Below are 20,275 nucleotides of genomic sequence, written 5' to 3'. Positions count from 1 at the left end.
GAACCGATTTAATTGTGTTTTCCTTGGTGCCATGGGGGTCAACAATTAAAATTTCTGAAGCATGAGCTGGACTGTAAAACCACAATCAGCCTAGCTGAAAATTCTTGGAGATTTCAGAATGTTTTTAACAAATGTAGTTCTGTATTTTCTTTGTTTAGTAGTTGTATTTTCCAAGAGTATTTCTTAGAAAAAAAATCTGTTTCAGAAAACATTGTGAGATGAGCATACAAATGTTTTAAAAAATGTATAACTTCATAATACTGGCATCGAGGTCAGTATTATCTTATTTAACATTTGATTGTGTTTTCATTGAAAATTGTAATCCTCATGCTTACTACTTTCCGAACCATGGTATACTTGAAACAGCATCTGTTATTTCTTAATGCAGTTTGGAGAGTTTGGAAAAGTACCCTGTCGTAAAGCAACTTTGAGAAATTGGATAAAATTGGTATTATCTGAAAACATCATTCTTGGTGTACAAGGCTCAAACAATGAAATAACACACTTTTTATCCGTAAGAGAATACACAAAAAAATATATATTTAACAGCCATTCGATTAGCTGAACTTTCTTAGTTATATTAAATATTAAAATAGGCTGCTTTACAGTGAAACAGTTCCTTGTTTTCCAAGGGCTACAGTATCATTCATCTGTTCCTTGAGATATTAGTTAAGCCATGTATTAATTGTTATTTCACCTTAAATAAAGTGCTCGTATGCTTGAGACGCAACAACAACGTTATTTGTTTTATTAATAAGTTCCTGTGCTATTTTGCTCATTGAAAGGATATTTAGAAATCTAACAAATGTAGAATGTCCTACAAACAAAATGTGTCAGTTTAGGAAATTCAGGAGCCGTTCATCTCTCGCAATTAAAATAGTGCAGCAGAAATAAGCCAAAGGCAGGGAATTCAAATACGAGATAATTTCAGATTTATTTTTATCATCGGTAACAGTGCTTAGTACTGTTGGTCCTTTTGAGAATACACAACATTTCTGTTGGAGACACTGTGCACTTAAAATTAATGCAAGAATCATTGGCGAAAATTTCCCTAAAATCACCTTAAAAAAATATCAGCCCCATGTGTAATCAATAAACAAAAAGTGCTTACTTCATATATTTCCACAGGTTTCCGAGTATTTTTTCTCATTATCGGCTTCTATTTCTTCATCAGCGTCCAGTGGTTTGATAGGACTGGGTCCCTTTGGATTTGGGTGAAGTAATTAATCCCCAATCCCGCCACAATAGATTTGTGGTTGTTTACCTTAATACTTCACCATGTTTCTCATGGTATTGCTTCCAGCTGAACAGCCATTTATATATCCATATTGTTGTCTGCATATATTGTATTATATACACACATCCATGCACACTGCTGTCATTTTTTAGAGACTTATTTAAACAAGGCAAAAGCTTGGCAGAACATATTTGGACGGCAGTTTTTTCCATTAGCATTGATTAAGGAATAGATTCTCCTCCCTCACTTGCCACACCAGTGAAATGTAAGCCGGACTGCTTCCAGGTGGGGTTTTCTTGCATATCAGCAATGCAGTTTTCCAGCACTGTGGGGCAAAGCAATCTAGTCTTTCTACCTAATAGCTGAATTCTATCACTAAACGCTATGGGATGGCAGCTATTAGATGCAGTCTGATGAGATATAGCAATGCTGTTTAGGCAAGGTGTTGTTTGAGGTGCATTCACTTGTTTGTTTGTATGTTTGTTTGTCTGTTTGTTCTCACTCAGTCTCTGACTTCTCATCCCGAGTACAAAACACATCATGTTTTGAAGCAGATAACCATAGTAGTAGCTGAACAACTCACCAAGTTATTAGCTGAAATGAGACTCTAATCTAGTCACTAATATATCATATCATAAATAATTTTTGGCTGCTGTTTTTAAATGTAAATTTATAAAATGTATTTTATTATGAATAGAACTTACAAATACATTTCAATGAAACTGAATTTTGTCTCTATGAGACATTACAAAAGAAGCTTTCTTTTTTGAATATTTAAAAAAATGTATTAGTAAAGGGAAGATTTCAGGTCATCTAGCATATATAAATACTGAGCCTGGATTTGACTGTTCCCCAAAGGTTTTGCATTCTTGTCTAAATACGTATTATATCTAACCAGCTCTTATCTTGCAATGCTTTAAACTAAAAACTGATTGCCCAACATCAGTGGTAAAAGCTGCAGATTCATCCAATCTGAAGTGATGTTACCAAACTTATACACTCCATTCTAGTATTAAAAGTACATCATACCGTCTGAGCGTTACTTTTGTTAAATAGTCTTCACACTCACAGAATCAAAGCATTTTTTTTCTTCACAGTGACTTCTGGGCATCAATTTAACGTTAAATCGCTGTGAAAAGTGCTTGTGGTTATCTTGGATTACTCCACTTGCTACCTGTAGTGCTGTTTTTTCTGATATCAGATCATGTGTCTCGTGTGGGACTGAGTTCAATCGAGACGCGCCTTTTTCACTTAACTCCCTCGCTTCCTCCGTGGTGCGGCCGTCCCCTCAAACATGGAATTATACGCTGTTGGAAAAACTTCAGAGAACTTTCCCATCTTGTTGATTTCTGTCAGAGCCTGGAGATGAAGTATACTAATCCACAAAAGATGCCCAGTGGTCCTGCCTGCAATTTTATGCTGTATTGCATTACCATTATGGGTTCACTGCTTTATCAAGCAGAAAAAAAGAAAATTATTAAAACCCAGCTTTCTGTCCTAGTAGAAGCCCTTCGTTGAAAGCCTCAGTAACGAGCGTGGGTCTGCCTGGGGGGACGAAGATGGGATTGATTACACAGTTGCATCAGATAGTCTTACCACTAATCTGATGGTCTATCTGCAGCCATATATCTTTATTCATCATTCTCCCAAGTCCGTCATCGGAGGCTCACAGACCTATACGAGCATGGCCCACACCGCTTCAATCACGCGCTGATGTCATGCCCCCTGGATACTCTGTAAAAATACATCAAACGCTCTGCTTGTGCATTTGTCCCATCTTTTCTGACACAAGTCTGTATGTTGACAGTCAAAGATATTCTGAGATAGTCTGTTTTGTTTTATTGTTAAGAACAGGCAGAGAAAACCCCAGGCAAGTTTTTAGTTCATTGCAAATAGATGTGAAAGTCGAGAACTGGATGGTTATTTTATTTCATAAATATATTATCACATCATCCTTTTTTAATTTGTACAAAAGAAATTACAGATGGGAGGATTGTTTTTTTATAATTTTTTTTTAAAGTTTCACCACAGTACCTCCTGCAACATGGTGTGTAAAGTGAGACTTCAAAGTAATTTTACTGGGTATAAAACGGGTAGCCAGTCACTCCATACCACACATACATTGCCATCACTGAATAGGCAGCATTTAGCGTGAGATGCACGGCAGAGTTAATTTTTTTTTAAAAGGATACATTTTATATGTTTCATTTATTCTGGAAAAATTGCTAAATTTGCACCTTGGTTGCAAGTGGTAAAAATTGTATTTTTTCAATAAAATTTTTATCGGAATTCTGTCACAGTCTGAAATAGCAGTCAGCACCTGCTCACTGACCTCTATTTCAAGCACGTTTGCAGATGAATCTTTTGTGCAAGGCCTTCTACGAGAAAAGTTCAAGAGTTCAACAAGGAGGTTCAGTGGACGCATTCCTCAGTAAAACAACAGTGCCTGGGAGAAAACGCCAGTGTACGGTGTTCAAACAGCAAAACATACCAGGATTATGGCAAGCACTTCTGCCACCAAAACTGTTACCAGTACATGTAACGGTTGTTGGGAATTCCAACATGCATTCTGCTATTTCTTAAATCATTAACCTAAATTTCTCCATCTCCATTAGATAGACGTGATTTTTCCACATTGTGAAAATGTCCACATTTATTTAGGGAATTGGTAAAAAAAATAGCATTGCTGAAGGAACCTAGTTTTTAAGTGTCTTATCTAGTGAGTAAAGTCTAACTATATGGGAAAATGGGCTCCATATTTAGCCGACACTCCTCATTAACTCTAGCATGTTCTTAGAGCACCGGGGAGACTGATGTGAAAATAGCAGAACAATCTACACCCCATCAGCATTCTTTCTTTATCAGAATTAATTGCATGCCTTGTGCTATTGGTTCACAAGGTTAAAGCAGGCATTGCACCAACTAGGTGTCGTTAAAGGCAATAAGTACCAGATCTAATGTTGGATAGTACTACAGCTGCAAAACTGGAAAAAAATACCTATCTGAAAAGTTCAAAACTTCAGTTATTTCCAGTTTTTGGCTTTTATCTTTAATGTACTGTTTGTGTGTCTATACATTATTTATAGATTATCTTGAATTTATGTCTCAGTGATTTGTTGTCCTACATCTAAGTTTACCCCAGATATTCATTTATCCAGAACATAGCTGGAACATAGCTTAGTTTTATACGTCACTCCATCATTTGCAAGTCTAGGCCGTTATCCACCATATTACCTCCTGCCGTAATAAATTACTGTATCACCTTTCCCTTTTCCAATTATGAAAACAGTTCTTATTCAACAGAGAGGAGATGTACACATTAATAAAATACTAGCCCTTCATCCAACATCATTTACTGACTAGATTAATGAGACCACAGTGATGTTCTGTTGATTTATTCCATGTTGAATCATTTGCAGTTTCCTATGGTGATACTTTTATTAGAATTGATTAGAAGTAGTTCATAGTGAACAAGCCAGGAGGCCATGTGGACAGACCTCAATTTAAATTTCATAAATTAGCCCAGGCCCTTGTGAAAATTAAATAAAGCTGTTTCTTTGAGTATAGAATTTGAAATTATTAAGTCACCCTGTTCAAAGTCTCACAGCTGACTTGCAGGCATCTCAAATCGACTATAAGGAAAAGGCAGCGGGTCACATTTTCCTGTCCAATTAACATACAATCGTCGTTCACCTGAAATATAGAAAATAACTTGGAATCATGAATATTTTTCGGCAAACTTTAATTACAATTTCTGCAAAGAAATTAAGTGCTAACATAAAAGGCACACACAAAAAATGTCTGTGTGTGTGCGTGTGTATATACGATTGCAAATACTCAGGATGCTGTTGTTAATTCCAGTCCTCAACCTGACTTTTTTTCCCAAGCATTTTTGTTGTTTCAGTTATCTTAATAACTATTGTGACTAACTAGCTTGAAATTATTCCCAGCACGCAAAAAATGTGTATTGTTATCCGTTTCAGGCCTCTGTAACATTCATATTTTCTCGCACAGACTGTATACCCTTTAGCAATTATATTCATAGTAAAAGGAGGTTGATATCCTCCAGTAGCTGTGGGAAAATGATGAAAATACACTGGAAATAATGCTGTGAAAATAATACCATTTGTGCTTGTCTCTCAATGAATAAAAACAGGAATGGAATTTTATCCTCTTCTTTTCATGCTTGAATTCTTGGCCAATGAGGTAGTTTTTACAATCAGCATTTTATCATTCACTAAGGCACTATTCCTCACGACATTACGTCGTATTGTGTATGATTGAGCTATTTAAAAATTACGATTTAACATAATTTGCTATAATAACATTGACCCTTAAGGACCATTTCAGGGTAATGTGGCAAGCGTAAAGGCTGATAAATTTTGAAATTGCTCTCCTTTGCATGTCTTGACAAGTACACAATCAGGTTATCATTGTTCTTCTTAAAGAACAATGAGATCTGCTACTAGACATTCAATGGAAGGGTGCGAGTATCACAGATGGCACTGGCTATATCTGTCCGCACTGAGCAGTGACTTTTCCCTCAAAAATCAGCGGTTCCCCGATGTTTCTCATTTTGTAGCTAAATCATATGTGAGCATACGAAATAACCGAAACATAACTAAAAAAGGTTCGAATTTTGACCCATCCAAATATTCACTTGATGATACAGCTGTTCGATTAGAGCAAAAATCATAATTACTTTTGTCAATATTGGGATCGCGATAATTCAGCACGATTACTTATTGACTTTGGAAATCACGCATTGATTGAACTTTTTAAAAAACGTGACTTTTAATCAGTGGATTTACTTGAAATTACTTTACTTGAATATAATTCAACTGAGAAATAAAATGGGACTGGAAAGGGGGGCGTTTATAACACAGGACCAAGCAGGGGCATAACTGCAAAACGAAATGTGGCAGAATAATTTCATCTCAGTTATTTTGTTTTGATAATCACTGGAAGCGAAAATCGTAACTGAAATTTAAATTCAATTAATTGCCCGGCCCTACTTTATGTACTGTGACTGTCTCTGCAATTCAAAATGAAATGTATGTACAAAAAAGTTAAGTGATGAAAATGTAACTTCAGTGTTGAGCTGTTCTTCAGCCTTCCTTAATACTGTAAAATAATAGACCTAATTCACCTGGAAAGTGGTCAGGATTCTATTATATTATTATATTTATTTAATAGAAATAAATATACAGACAATAAAAAAGAATGTTACCGTCTCTTCTTATCTTTGTCTTGGTTGTGTCTTGAAGTCTTAATCTATTTTGAAAGCAAATGTGGAGCCACAGAGGCTAGAAGAACAAATGACAAGGGCTTTTGTCCTTTAACTGTGACAAAACAGAGCTAATAGATTGGTCCTTGACAAGTGAAAATGTATGGTGTTATAGAGGATGAAAGAGATGGAAGGCTGGAAACCTCCTTCATCTTCGTCTCGATTCAAAGCGAAAGAAAACAGAACTGAGGAATGTCACATCTCACTTCAGTGACACACAAGTGCTCATCCATCATTCCTGGCAACTTAAATCCCGTTCATTCACTGCACAGAGCTTATACATAGAGTACTTTAAACTGCAGATATTAACAGAATTAAACTTGATACAGGATGAATTATTCATATGAAAGAAGCCGTTCAACACCCATTTTGCCATATATACGAGTATTTATCACAAACATAAAGGGTCCTGCTACTTTGTAAGTCTTTAAAAATTGGGGGGAAGTCTTCTCCGGCTGTTGGGAAAAGAAAAAACAAAAAAAAAAACATATGGTAGTGAGTGAAACTGTGTTACCGGGCCTTGGCCACGAATCTAGAAAAAGGGTCAAGTTTCAGCCCCATGGCTTGGATGCCAAGGGAAGTAAAAGGGCATGTACTACTTTGGGACCAAAGTAAAAAAAATAAGAGAAAGAAAGAAAAAAAACAATAACAAAAAACACTAATGAAATGGGAGTGAAAGATCTGTCACTGATTCAGTATTAAACTGAAATTCCAGTTTGTCACAAAGCCCATTATGTATTAATCCCGACTCTACATCTGTTAGCATTGTTCATTTGTGCTAAATCTTAATACACTCAAAGTAGCACAATTACCGTAAACCTGATGTTTAACGTGTAGACTTATGTGGTTTGCTGATGCTGATTAATAAATCCATTTAAAAATGATGAATTTAGTCAAATGGTACAAGGAGCAACTTGCGCAGGGTAACTTACAGCAGTGCATGTTAGGTTAAGTGCCTTGGCTCTGGGGATGTGAACCTGTAAATGCATAATCACAGTTGTTAACCCCTTTCCTGCTTGATTTTTAGACCCCTGCCCTGCCTGATTGTATATACAGAGACCCTGCTAAAGGTAATCATAACCTCGGTCTCACTGTTCAGTTCTATATCTGCTGATTTTTGTTGAAAGAATCCGCCTATGTGGAGGTAACGGTATGTGTGTGAATCCCACTCCCTGTTAATTTACCAAACGTTAAATTGCTCTTTTTTGTGCAGGATTGTCTTAAAATATATCATTTATCACACAGCCCGCGTGCATGTATTTTCCGCCACCTGTGAGTGACGCGCTTTCCACGCCACCAAATGCAAATGAGATCTCTACCTCGTTAATAATTGAGCTTAGAAGTACATCTTCAAAGTGCAGGCAGCAGATGTCTCACATCTCAGGAGACCTTATCTTGGAGGAATCAATAAATAAGGCAGAGAAGTGCTAAAAAAGATGCTGATCACTTTCCCTGAAGCTTGGGTTGAAACGTGCTCAGTGAGGAGAAGATTTCCCTCAAAGAGAACCGTGCCCAGATTAAAAGACAGTTCTTCTTCTGAAATCTCCTCACATCCATTAAAGTAGACAACATGCTCTTGTCATAATTTACAAAATCTGTTGCTAACAGAAATCAGTTTTAAATTATATTTAAAGAACACCCTGTACTTGCTTAATGTTAATGTAGTCTATTTGGTTTAGTGCCTGTAAAAGATGTATGTATACGGAGAATTCATTTCACTAATTAAATAGCACTTTACTCACTTTGTCGATGACTGTATGGTGTTATAAAAAAAAGTCTTTGACAAAGTATTTGAAGTGTACTGGGCAATGAAATGGGAAATTGGCAAATGATATCGCTTCTCATCTCAAGGGCCACAGAGTCAGCAGAACAGCCACTGCTAAATTCTCATTAAATGAGCAAAACAATGGAAAATGCAGGACCCACGGTTCCATCACCATCCCTCTCTGAGAATCAATAGTTCACACTTCTCCCAGACACGGATGAGGCATTAATGAGCTTCAAACTGCAGTGGGAGCTAATTAAGACCTATCCAGAGTGGGTGACTCTACTCTTTTAATAGATTTGTGAAAAATGTCATCACTGGGGGATCGATAATCACAGAGACGAGCAGCAGCGGGGGGTAATGGGGACGTCACTGATAACTCTCTGCCTGAGACATAATGGAGAATATATTTTCGCAAAGTGACATGCAACAAAAAAACGGGAACACGTGTGGATCACCTTGTGTCTGTACATTTTACATCAGCATAAAATACATTTTAACAGCATAAAATAACAGCAACCAATATATATCTGCATTTGAAAGCACACAGGCCAGAGCACACGGTAACTCTTAAGCTAATTATTTTACTTGAGGCTAAATGTTTTCTGATCTTGAACAACTAAGAGATTTATAAGAGTACATATACCCACAACAAGTATACTGCTAATATACACTCACCGGCCACTTTATTAGACATACCTGTCCAACTGCTCGTTGACGCAAATTACTGATCAGCCAATCACATGGTGGCAACTCAATGTATTTAGCATGTTGACATGGTCAAGACGAACAGCTGCAGTTCAAACCGAGCTTCAGAATGGGGAGGAAAGGTGATTTAAGTGACTTTGAACGTGGCATGGTTGTTGGTGCTAGACGAGCTGGTATTGCAGAAACTGCTGATCTTCTGGGATTGTCACGCACAACCATCTCTAGGGTTTACAGAGAATGGTCCGAAAAAGAGAAAACATCCAGTGAGCGGCAGTTCTGTGGGCGAAAATGCCTTGTTGATGCCAGAGGTCAGACGAGAATGGCCAGAGTGGTTCGAGCTGATAGAAAGGCAACAGTAACTCAAATAACCACTCGTTACAACCAAGGTATGCAGAAGGGCATCTCCGAACGCACAACATGTCGAACCTTGAGGCAGATGGGCTACAGCAGCAGAAGACCACACCGGATGCCACTCCTGTCAGCAAAGAACAGGAAACTGAGGCTACAATTCGCACAGCCTCACTGAAATTGGACAATAGAAGATTGGAAAAATGTTGCCTGGTCTGATGAGTCTCGATTTCTGCTGCGAAATTCGGATGGTAGGGTCAGAATTTGGCGTCAACAACATGAAAGCATGGATCCATCCTGCCTTGTATCAACGGTTCAGGTTGGTGGTGGTGGTATAATGGTGTGGGGGACATTTTCTTGGCACACTTTGGGCCCCTTAGTACTAATTGATCATCAACGCCACAGCCTACCTGAGTATTGTTGCTGACCGTGTCCATCCCTTTATGACCACAGTGTACCAATCTTCTGATGGCTACTTCCAGCAGGATAATGCACCATATCATAAAGCACGAATAAAGATTCGCATCATGGATGTGCAGCCGACAAATCTGCAGCAACTGCGTGATGGTATCATGTCAATATGAACCAATATCTCTGAGGAACGTTTCCAGTACCTTGTTGAATCTATGCCATGAAGGATTAAGGCAGTTCTGAAGGCAAAAGGGGGTCCAACCCGGTACTAGCAAGGTGTGCCTAATAAAGTGGCCGGTGAGTGTATATCGGGATTATATCCTGGTGGGTGGTCTGTGGGAGTTATCTAATCTAGCACTTTTTTAGATTGATTTCTCCCCAAAAAGCATCTTTCCATGTAAGCAACAACTGCACAGCTGAAGAATGTGTTTTAAAACACAGGACATGACTAATAATGACATAATAAAAACACAGGACAGAATAATGACATGGCTGAAAGGGTTTTGCCTTTTAATTTTCATTTGTTTCATGCTTTTGATTTTTGTTTGTTTTGTTTGTTTGTGTTGTGAGTGTCTGGTGTATCTTGTTTCAGTGTCCAACAAAGGTCAACCAGCATAGTATTTGTCCATTTTGGCAATGTGCTGGAGAAACCATGTTCATCAATGATGACACCCAGATTTGGGGGGGGGGGGGGGGCTGACGTGTTGCACTTCATGTTTGTCTATCTGGCAAGAAGGTTGTCGACCTATTGAATGTATTGTGGTATCGATGGCTTGACCAAAAAAAAACATTTTACAAATAATACATGATATGTTGATTTTATGGTGATTTTTGTGATCAGCAGCCCAAAATCTATGAGTCACCATAAAGTGTTCACAAAGCAACACATTTGTTGTTCCCTGTAATTGCTGTATGTTTTCTTGTAGTTGTGACCTCCCAAAGATTTATATAGCAAAATTGAATGTTCAGCACACATTTATCATGTAAATTTGGCTATGTCTGGTCAAGTCCTGGGAAGTAAATAAAGCAAGGAAGGAAATCCCTCTAAACAATTAGCTGTGAGTAACTCAGGAGTACATATTTGCCAAATTTATCACTTCTGATTAAGAGGTCAGTTGGACCACAGCCAGCCAGCTAGTCTGCAGCAGAACAGGTGATGGGGGGGAAACATTCGAGGGGCCTTGGAGCAGAAGGGATATTTAGAGCCCCCCCCCCCCCCCCCTTCAGGATATGCTGGGTGGCAGTCCACCGAGATCAAATGGAAAAGCTGGAACAGAAGGAGCAAACGGAAGCCAGCAAGCTGGATCAAGAGCCCCTTACTGAAGAACTGCTCTCATGATGACTGAAATCCACTGCTAATTAAAACATAAAACATCTTAAATGAAACCTAAGTGCTGACATGCACAATCATGAGCGGCATCGTACTAAAACTACAGACCCAAAAGCTTAGAATCATTGCTGTCTTTTTATATTGATGCTTTACTTGTAGGGGGAATGATAATAGCATAGCATGGTTTAGTAGTGAGTTCCATGAAGAAACAAATAAGCTAATTGAGAGCAGCGACCGCAGTGAAACAATGGGTTAAATAGCAGACTGCCATCGCTTCTCCCTCGAAAAACCTTCTGCTTCCATGGGCTTTGCTTTCCCGGGAATGACTGAGGGATGAATAGTTACCCTGTTTCCCTTCTTCACTTCTGAGGCAACCTCCACACGGCCTGCGGAGGATCGTGTTTCTCCAGACACAGAAGAGTTCTGATGTTTCAATCAGAGTTTAATGAACCTCCCACTCCCAGTCTGACGAGCGCGTGCTCTGGGTTTGCATAAGGATCGGGGAAATGCATGCAGATCGTGTCCCGACTCAATCCTTACAGGAATTACGAAAAATTTATAGCGCTATTGAAAATGGTCATATTACGCTTGGGACAGACACGCAGAGCTGTTAAAGGAAGTGCTTGAGGGAGAGTTTGAAATTATTAGAAACTTAATTATTGATCAGCCACACATAGCAATGCAAATACTGCCCAGTTTGAACATTTTTCTGGAATGGAGATTAGACTAGACTTCATTTTGGAGACTGAGATCAGGTTAATCACGTGCTGATTAAAATAAAGGTCATTTTGATATCCTGTCATCCTTCCTTTTTTATCGCTGTCTGCAACACTGAACTGTGGCTGACCATTAAAAGTGCTCAGTGCATTCCAGGTAGCAAACATTTGATCCTAAATGTCTGTAATATGACTACATTTTGTTCCAAACCCTGTTTAAATCCAAGACTGAAGGCTTACATTGTCTGGGTACACTTTCCATCAAAAAGTAGTCAATGAATAAATTCAGCAAAGAATCATAATTATTATGGTTGACAAAGGGGCAGATCACTGAGCCCTATTCTGTCATTTTTATTTGCTAGTAAATAATATATTGTGTATATTGTATTTGTTAAATAATTGAAGGTGGAAATGTATTAGTTATAGCAAGTTCAAACTAAACATTAAATTATATCACACCAAGAGTGTGATGATATAAAAATGATGTTGATTTATGATAAATTTACGACAACAGCAAACTTATTACCTGAAAGCCGTAGTGTTTGTCAGTGTTTCCTGGCTCCCCCCATTGTTCATGTTCCTGTCTTTTCCATAATCTTGTATCTGTACAAAGGCATTAATTAGTGTCAATGCTTTATCATTTTCTCTTGTTGTCTCGTTACTCATTACTTCTTTCCCCTAGTCCGGTGACATTGCGTAAATAGTTCCAGCACTGGCAAAGCGGAAAATTGTTCTGTTTATTTGTTTGTAACATTAAATCAAACAATATAATCCCTCTGATTTGAGCCAATTATAAAGCTTCATACTGAGTTTACAGTCCAGTAAGTTGGATAAAGGTTTCTGAACAAGCTTTTTCATCATCTTCCACCTCCTCCGCAGAGCATAAATGACGTGTGCTAGACACAAAGCAAAAAGATTCCTTAAAACTCTAATTTCAAGAACAGTCTAATTTCAGTTTGAAATATTATGCATGTACAGTATTGCATAATATCTATGCACAGATTAAATTCTGCATTTTTGCATTTATGATGATGTTAGTTTTCTGTGTAAGTAAACAAATCACCCATTTTGACACATGAAAATTAATATATTCATATTCTGACTGTAAATATATATTTTTATATACATTTAGGCACCCTGCCTTCACATGACTTGAAATTCAAATTATTATTGTTATTCTTTGGTTAATGCCATTTTAGTGAATAAACCCTTTACTGACACTTTTAACGGCAGTTCATCGGTTTTAGGAATTTAGTTGAATAAATTGAGTTTTATCAATTTTATTGTTTTCCTTTTATAGTGTTCATAGTAATTTATACTGTTGTATAGCTAGTTGGGTTTGGAGAGGAGAGAACATATGATCCACTGTTTTCTTAATTGTAACCTAGATTGTGTGGTATGCATGTCCAATTCAGTATGGACAGTTGTGCATGTAAGTCATCACATTTAAAAATATACTGTATAAAAAGGCCGAGCTTATAGTAGATCGGTAGGTGCCTGTAGAAGGTGTTGCTCTGGATGATGAACTAAATTCACGAACAAACGGTTGCAGGTTAAACTCCCCAAGGACAAACTATTGTTATAAACTACTGAATATTATAGAAACACGTGTAGCTGAAATATAAATTTCATGTTATATGCAGTAGCAGTGGTGCAACTAATCACAAAAAAAGTTTGAACCAAAAGATTACAAATATTATGTAAATTGTGAGATGTATATTACAGTATGAGTTAAGCTTCTATTGTGTGTCAGAAATTTTCAGTCTTTTTAAACTAACGCACATGGAACATACGTGGGCGGGGATTGCGGAACGTGGAATGTGACTTTGGGTGTATGGTCTGTGGAACATACGCTGTGGTTTAGATTTCTTACATTTAAGAAATGCACATTTTGGAAATGTGTTTGAAACTAGTTGATGGACTCAAATTCCTGTACCTATCAGTACTTAATGACTATGTTCCCTTTTATTTTTACATAAAAATAAAAATTTCTTTCATTGATTTTTCTCACAGTTTAAGTTATGTGTGAATGCCGAGTAAAATTTTCACTGCTGTTAATTTTTTAATTCTGTTGGACCAGCCCATAAATAATGAATACAATAAATATAGTTATCTGAACATTCCTTGAAGTACTTTTGATAACTGCCTCTGGCTTTTAAAGAAAGTGAGATAATTAGACAAAAGTGAAGCACTTTGGTGTTTGCTTTTTACTGTTCATGGTTGGAAATACTCAGGTTCTGTAAATTGCATCTGTGGGGACCTGGCCTGTGGTGGCGAACATGAAAGGCTGTCTGTGCCTGGTGCAGAAAAAGGACTCAAGGACAATTGCCTTAAGTTTCCTCAGTGAAAACAGTGTTTCCCAACTGCTTGAATTACAATGGCTAAGAAAAAATCCAGATGTCTAACCTGTTATGAACAGGCCAATTGTAGTTAATCAAATAAATTGGAATGAATCAGACGGACCACAATTAATACACAAGTTGTATGCGGATTTTTTTTCCCATAATCCTGTACAAACTGGGGGCTTCAGAGGTCAGTTTAATCACCAAAAACTGGAACACGACAATGAGTAAAATCACCACTCAATGTACCTTCCATGAAAATTCCCCCCCCCCCCTCCCCCATTTGTTCAATCCTCAACTGTACAAAAAGGATAATCTATTCTCTATGGCAGTGTTTCCCAATGCGATCCTCTGGGACCCGCGGACATTCCGTGTTTTTGCTCCTTTCCAGGGAGTAAAAATGTGGACTGTCTGGCAGGGAGCTGGGAGGGGACAAAACACATGGACCATCTGGGGGCCCCCAAGGACTGAGTTGGAAAACATTGCTCTATACAAACCGGCAGTGATGGGGAAGTTAATCACAAAAGTAATCCAATACAGACAGAACTGGAAAGTTCAGGTCCAGAAAGTACAAATCCAGACTAAGGGGTCTCAATCAACCAGTTGAGTATAAAGAGCCTCAATCACAGAGGAACAAACTGCTTGGCTGAAACAAAACCTTGGTCTGGATTTGTACTTTCCGGATCTGAACTTTCCAGCTCTGTCTGTATTGGATTACTTTTGCGAGATAAGGTGGAATGATGTCTCCCCTTCATACCATATGATGGACTGGCATCCTCTCCAAAGTGCATCAGTGCAACCTCTTTTTTATGGAAAACACATCAAGTGAAAATTTCACAAGCATTCTTCCCAATTATTCTCAGTAAAACAGCAAAACAATTTTATTTTTAAGTAGATTATACAGGGTAATACTTGTTTGTTCATGTTATGATTTCTATATTTTCTTAAACAGAAGTTTGAGACATAGCTTGATATAAACCAAGATCACCAAATGCCAACAGCGCCGATATTCCCCAAGAGGTATATCCTAAGCATTCACATTGTAACATTACCGCGATATTACACATCATTATACACATAATGGGCTTTACATTATGTTATGATAATGATAACATACTAAAATGATTTTCAGGTTTTTCATTGCCTGTTTGTCTGTGAACAGTTCAGGATTTACTATATTAATTTACTGTTCTGTACATGTTTCCCTCCTTTGAATGTGATAGTGATAAAAAAAAAATGTGATTAAAAGCACATATTACAGATCAACTAATTATTGATATTTCTTACAGTTTGGATATGTTTAAGATATCTTTCCAGATATATTACACAAATATTCATATCTGTTGTGTGTATGTTTTCTAGCATACTATTGTAATATTTTGAATAGTGTGATACAATATATCTTTAAAATACCAAAGATCCTGTAATCACAGGTGGATATTTATGAGCAAATCCATTCACACATGACAGGTAACTTTTGTGGTCAGAAGATTCTTCATCTCTGCATATAATTTAAGTTGAAGTTGAACTACTTTCTGCATATTCGAACAGTATATACTGTATGTACTTAGTTTTGCTGTTTGGAAAATTTTTGGGTCTTTTTCCAATCACACAGCTAACTGGGGAAAAGTTATTTGCATATTTATTGGATGTTGACATACCAAAAATAACATGCATTCAATTGTATTGCCAGGTAAGATAAACATTTGTAGTCCATATCATACCACCAAGGCTGATGCTACCTAACTAAAATGTGTTTTCTAAATTAGAGAATAGAGGCTGAATTCAGGTCGGCATGCCCCCTTTGTAGGGTAGACGAAATTCTTAGTTATACCTACACATTAAAAATAGCAGATTCACATGCATTACCCTACATTCCATCTGTTTGATAGCCTAAATACATGTAAATAATTTATTCTGAATTCATGGTCTGTTTGAAATGAAAACCTGATAATCTATTATCTATTGTTTATCAAGTTATGCTGTCTCATTAGCTTATTCACCATGTCACAGGTTTTGGAATTAGTTGTTGATGTTCCATCTATACAATGCATTAGATATGAATACATTTGATTTACAGTCGTTTATAACAAACTAGCTAACACAAGAGATATATAGTTGCCTAGCAATTAGAAACCTGGTAAGAATCTGATAATCCTTTATTTCTTTGCATAATTAATTAGAGTGTATGTTTGGTTGAGCCTACCACTGGACCATTGGGCGCAACTAATCAACTAATCATCAAGCCTTTAATTAGTTGAGCCAGGTGTGCTGATGGTGGAATGGAAATGAATCGGCTGGTGGTAATAGAGGAGAGGTTTGGGAATACTGCCTTAGGGGATTAATTAAAGGTCATGGACAGACGATGCTCTGCACAAAGAAGAGGATTTATAGCAAGAAAAATATTTACAGAAATGTGTGTAAGTCTTTCATCATTTTAAATGTTTATCACATTGTGATGCACAAATACATTGTATCGTCAAAAGCAGCTGGTGCTTGTATATTGCAAGTTTTTCTTAATATTACATAATGCTCTTCTGTTACTAGCAATGTGTTTTCAAATGTGTACACACTGCTGGTCCACAAGCAGTGATAAAAATATACTTTTCTGTGCCTCTTCTGTTCAAGGCTAATTTCTTAAGAATTAAACTGGAATGGAACCTATGAGTGACTTGCTAGAAACGAGACTGAAAACCTTGCTAATGTGAAATGGCTTGTTAGTACAATCAATGATTGTAGTAGCTTATCAATTAAGATGTTTAAAAATCTTTTCCATAAGAAACTCTGTCCATTAATTTACAAAAGTGCTGCTTTAAAACTAGTATCACTGCACTAAAGTGACAGCTGCGTCACACTGCATTTGTCCCACCAGTCAAACTGTGTTTTTAAAATTTTCCCTGTATTATATAATCTATTAGTGAAGTATAGATTATCTCTGAAATTCAAAGTAATTCTGCATGAACCTCTCCTGAGTGTGATATTTAACCTGATTTACTTCCCAAAATCTAGGTGCTTTAATCATATAAAGTTTCATGGAACAATTCTCCTCAAAACATTAATTTAAAAAATCCCATAAAATATAGTGCTGACACAGATAACCTTCCTAATTAACAAATTATTTATACCTCACCAAAGGACATCTCCAGTCCCTAAAGAACAACCTGACTCCCTCAAATTTACATTCAAATATACCTTTTACAATTGTGTTCTGCGTGAGCTTTAGCCCAAACAAGTTCAAGGAACAAATCAAATTGTTTCCCTCTTTCCCAAATGTATTATATATCAAAAATGAACATGAAATAAGATGGAAAGAACTTTTTTTTTTTTTTTCTAATATGAAAAGTCAAAACCGCAGTTTAACATGAAGAATTAATTTGTTTCCAGAATTTGTCGGGTGACTTTTTCGGTAGCTCTTCACGTGAATAAAAAATGCAAAGAATCTTTACTGATTACACATTTTCATAATAAAAAAGATTTGCTTTTAAAATGAACAAAGAATGATTCTTTTTCTAACCAAGAGGATGATTAGCATTTTATAGTTAATAAAACTTGACAAATTTTCCTGAATTACAGTGTATTCTGTTTTTGGTTTGGGGTTGCAATTCTACCCCCTGCCCTGTGTGTTTTTTCTTTATTATACCTAAACAGTTAAACGAAAAAAGGAAAAACCTAACCCAGATGATACCACTAGAAAGTAGAAAAAAAAACCTAGATCAAGGAAAATTTTCACTTTCTTTCAAGTAGTGAATGTTAAACTAATGAACTTTAGAAGCGGCTGTATTTAGGTAACATACCAGGCTTCCGTGCCACACTGGAAGTTGCAGTAAAATCCTTGACTTGAATAAACAGCTTTTCGACATACAATATATGGATTCAGGGTAATCTAATTACATGCTGTTATATATTCGCCTGCACATACCCACACGCTCATACAAACACGTGCACCACATGCACGTCTGAATTTCTCTTTCAGAAGCATATTTATCTGAGTAACCCCTGTGTTACACTGTTGTACCAACTTGAAAGAATAGCTACAGGGTTGGCTAGGAAACATACGACTGTAAAATCCTAAAACCCCTTCCTGCTATAACTAATGTATGTGAATATGCATCCAACCCGCTTGTCATATTCAGGGTTGGGGGGGGGGGGGGGGTCTGGAGCCTATGCTGGAAGCTACAGTCAAAAGGCAAGGAACAGCCCAGGATGGGGCACCAACCCATTGTACACACACACATACAGACTAGGTATCTAGGTAACAGCAGTGGATAGTTCAGGTCCAAAACATAAAAATCCAGATCAATCCAGATTCCACCAAATGGTTCAGTAGAAAGAGTCACATTCACAGAGAACTCAGCTGGCTGGTTGAAACAAAATCTTGGTCTGGATTTTTTTTTTTACCTTCTGGACCTGTACCATCCACCACTGAAAAGAACATGCAAGCTCCATACACACAGAAGATGAGATGAGGACAGGAGCCCTGGCTCCAAGAGGGCTAACTACTGCGCTACCGTGATGTCTCGTTAAAATAGCACTATGTATGCATATATGATAGTTATATATTTTCTGTCTTTTTCATTTTTTTCTATAAAAAGATACAGGACAGCATGTTGGTAAAGTCAGGGCTTCGAAGGTCATCTATCTTTGTGTTTGGCTTTGCATGTTCTCCCCTCGTTGTGTAAGTATCCTGCAGCCCACAGACTGTGCAGTGAGTCAGTGCCACTGAATTTCCCAATGGTTATGTGTATGTTGCTGTGCCCTGCTATGGACAGGCCTCAGCATCCTACCTGGCATGTACCTTGGCCCTCTTCTGTGTACGATGGATGGGTTGAAGGTTTGGAATCAGTAGACGCAATACAGCAATGTAATTGTCACATATGATGTTCAGGTATTTCCTTGTATTTCAATCATCTGGGAACATAAAAATCTGTAATAGATACATTGAATACTCTAGTAAAACCTACGTAAAACCAATGCTTGAAGTGTATAAAACAAGTGAGTGCCCATACTTGCCTTGTTATGAGTGGTATATTTATGTGGAACTTTTCAAGACACCCAGAGCACCTTAGAGGACCAATGGAGAGCCACTTAAACCACCACCACCTGGATGATGCAACAGCAGCCATTTTGCACACTCACCGCGTAGTAGCTAAGGTGGTGAAGGGATAGAAGGGAATTCACCAATTATAGTGCATGATTCGGAGGCCAGATTGGCAAAGGCCACAGTGGGCCATATTACCTCATCCATAGGACGGCACCATTTTTACAGCGCAGTGTCCCCGTCACTGCCCTGGGGCATTGGGATCTCCACAGACCACAGGATGGGCTCCCCCTACTGGCCACACCAACACCTCTCCCAGGAGCAACCCAGCTTTCCTCCCATCCAAGTACTGGCCAGGCCCAAACCTGCTTAGTTTCAGGCAGATTATGTAGTCTGAACTTCAGGTGGTACGGCTGCTGACAGCATGTAAGAAATGTTCTGCGTGCTCTGAACAGAACAGCAAGAAGTTACCAGTAATATGCACCAGTAAGTACTGGCCCACTTCAAGCCATATAGTACGTTAAAACATATGTTATTGAAAAGTAGTTTATATATAAATTTTATTTTGCCTTTAATTGTAATCTTTATGCGTGAAAACTGATGTTAAAGTTTGCGAAAAATACTCTCGTTTACCTCATAGTATCACTTTGGAGATGAAGATGTAAGTTTTTTTTTTATAATAAAGTTGTATGAAATGTAAGAAGTCAATAATGGCTTAAGGTGTGTTGGCTGACATCTTTCTTTCTGTTTGACTATGTCCCGTGAATCTGGGAATGATGTTGAATGACGGGGAGCAGCTTTGCTTGCAGCTATATGTCAGCGGCCATAAAAAGCCTGAATCGGATCAGCTAGGGACTTGGTACTAGCCAGTAATGCGGGGCTGTTTGCTTTTGTGCGCATGGCGTTAAGTAGAAGGTGCTCTGGCTATTGCCGAGCATCCGAGCATCTGAATAGTTTTGCACAAATGAGCTCACAGAATTTAACAAATGGGCTGGATTTTAAATGCACCTTTGATGTGCACTGAATGTGAAAAGCCAAATAACAGATGGTTTCATAGATTTATCAGAACCACATTCAGAAGAAAAGCATTACA

General features: G+C 37.7%; 1 long non-coding RNA gene across 1 annotated transcript; it reads left to right on the top strand.

Moving 5' to 3' along the window:
* The first annotated feature begins 16,488 nt into the window (after positions 1-16,488).
* LOC125708445 (uncharacterized) lies at positions 16,489-19,520 on the top strand. The gene is made up of 3 exons (XR_007382479.1): positions 16,489-16,564; positions 18,737-18,819; positions 19,411-19,520. It is a non-coding gene; the product is annotated as an uncharacterized LOC125708445 (long non-coding RNA).
* The last annotated feature ends 755 nt before the right edge of the window (positions 19,521-20,275 follow it).

Source organism: Brienomyrus brachyistius, chromosome 15 (assembly GCF_023856365.1).
Source record: "Brienomyrus brachyistius isolate T26 chromosome 15, BBRACH_0.4, whole genome shotgun sequence".
NCBI classification, from domain to species: Eukaryota; Metazoa; Chordata; class Actinopteri; order Osteoglossiformes; family Mormyridae; genus Brienomyrus; species Brienomyrus brachyistius.
This window is presented reverse-complemented; position numbering and strand designations above follow the sequence as displayed.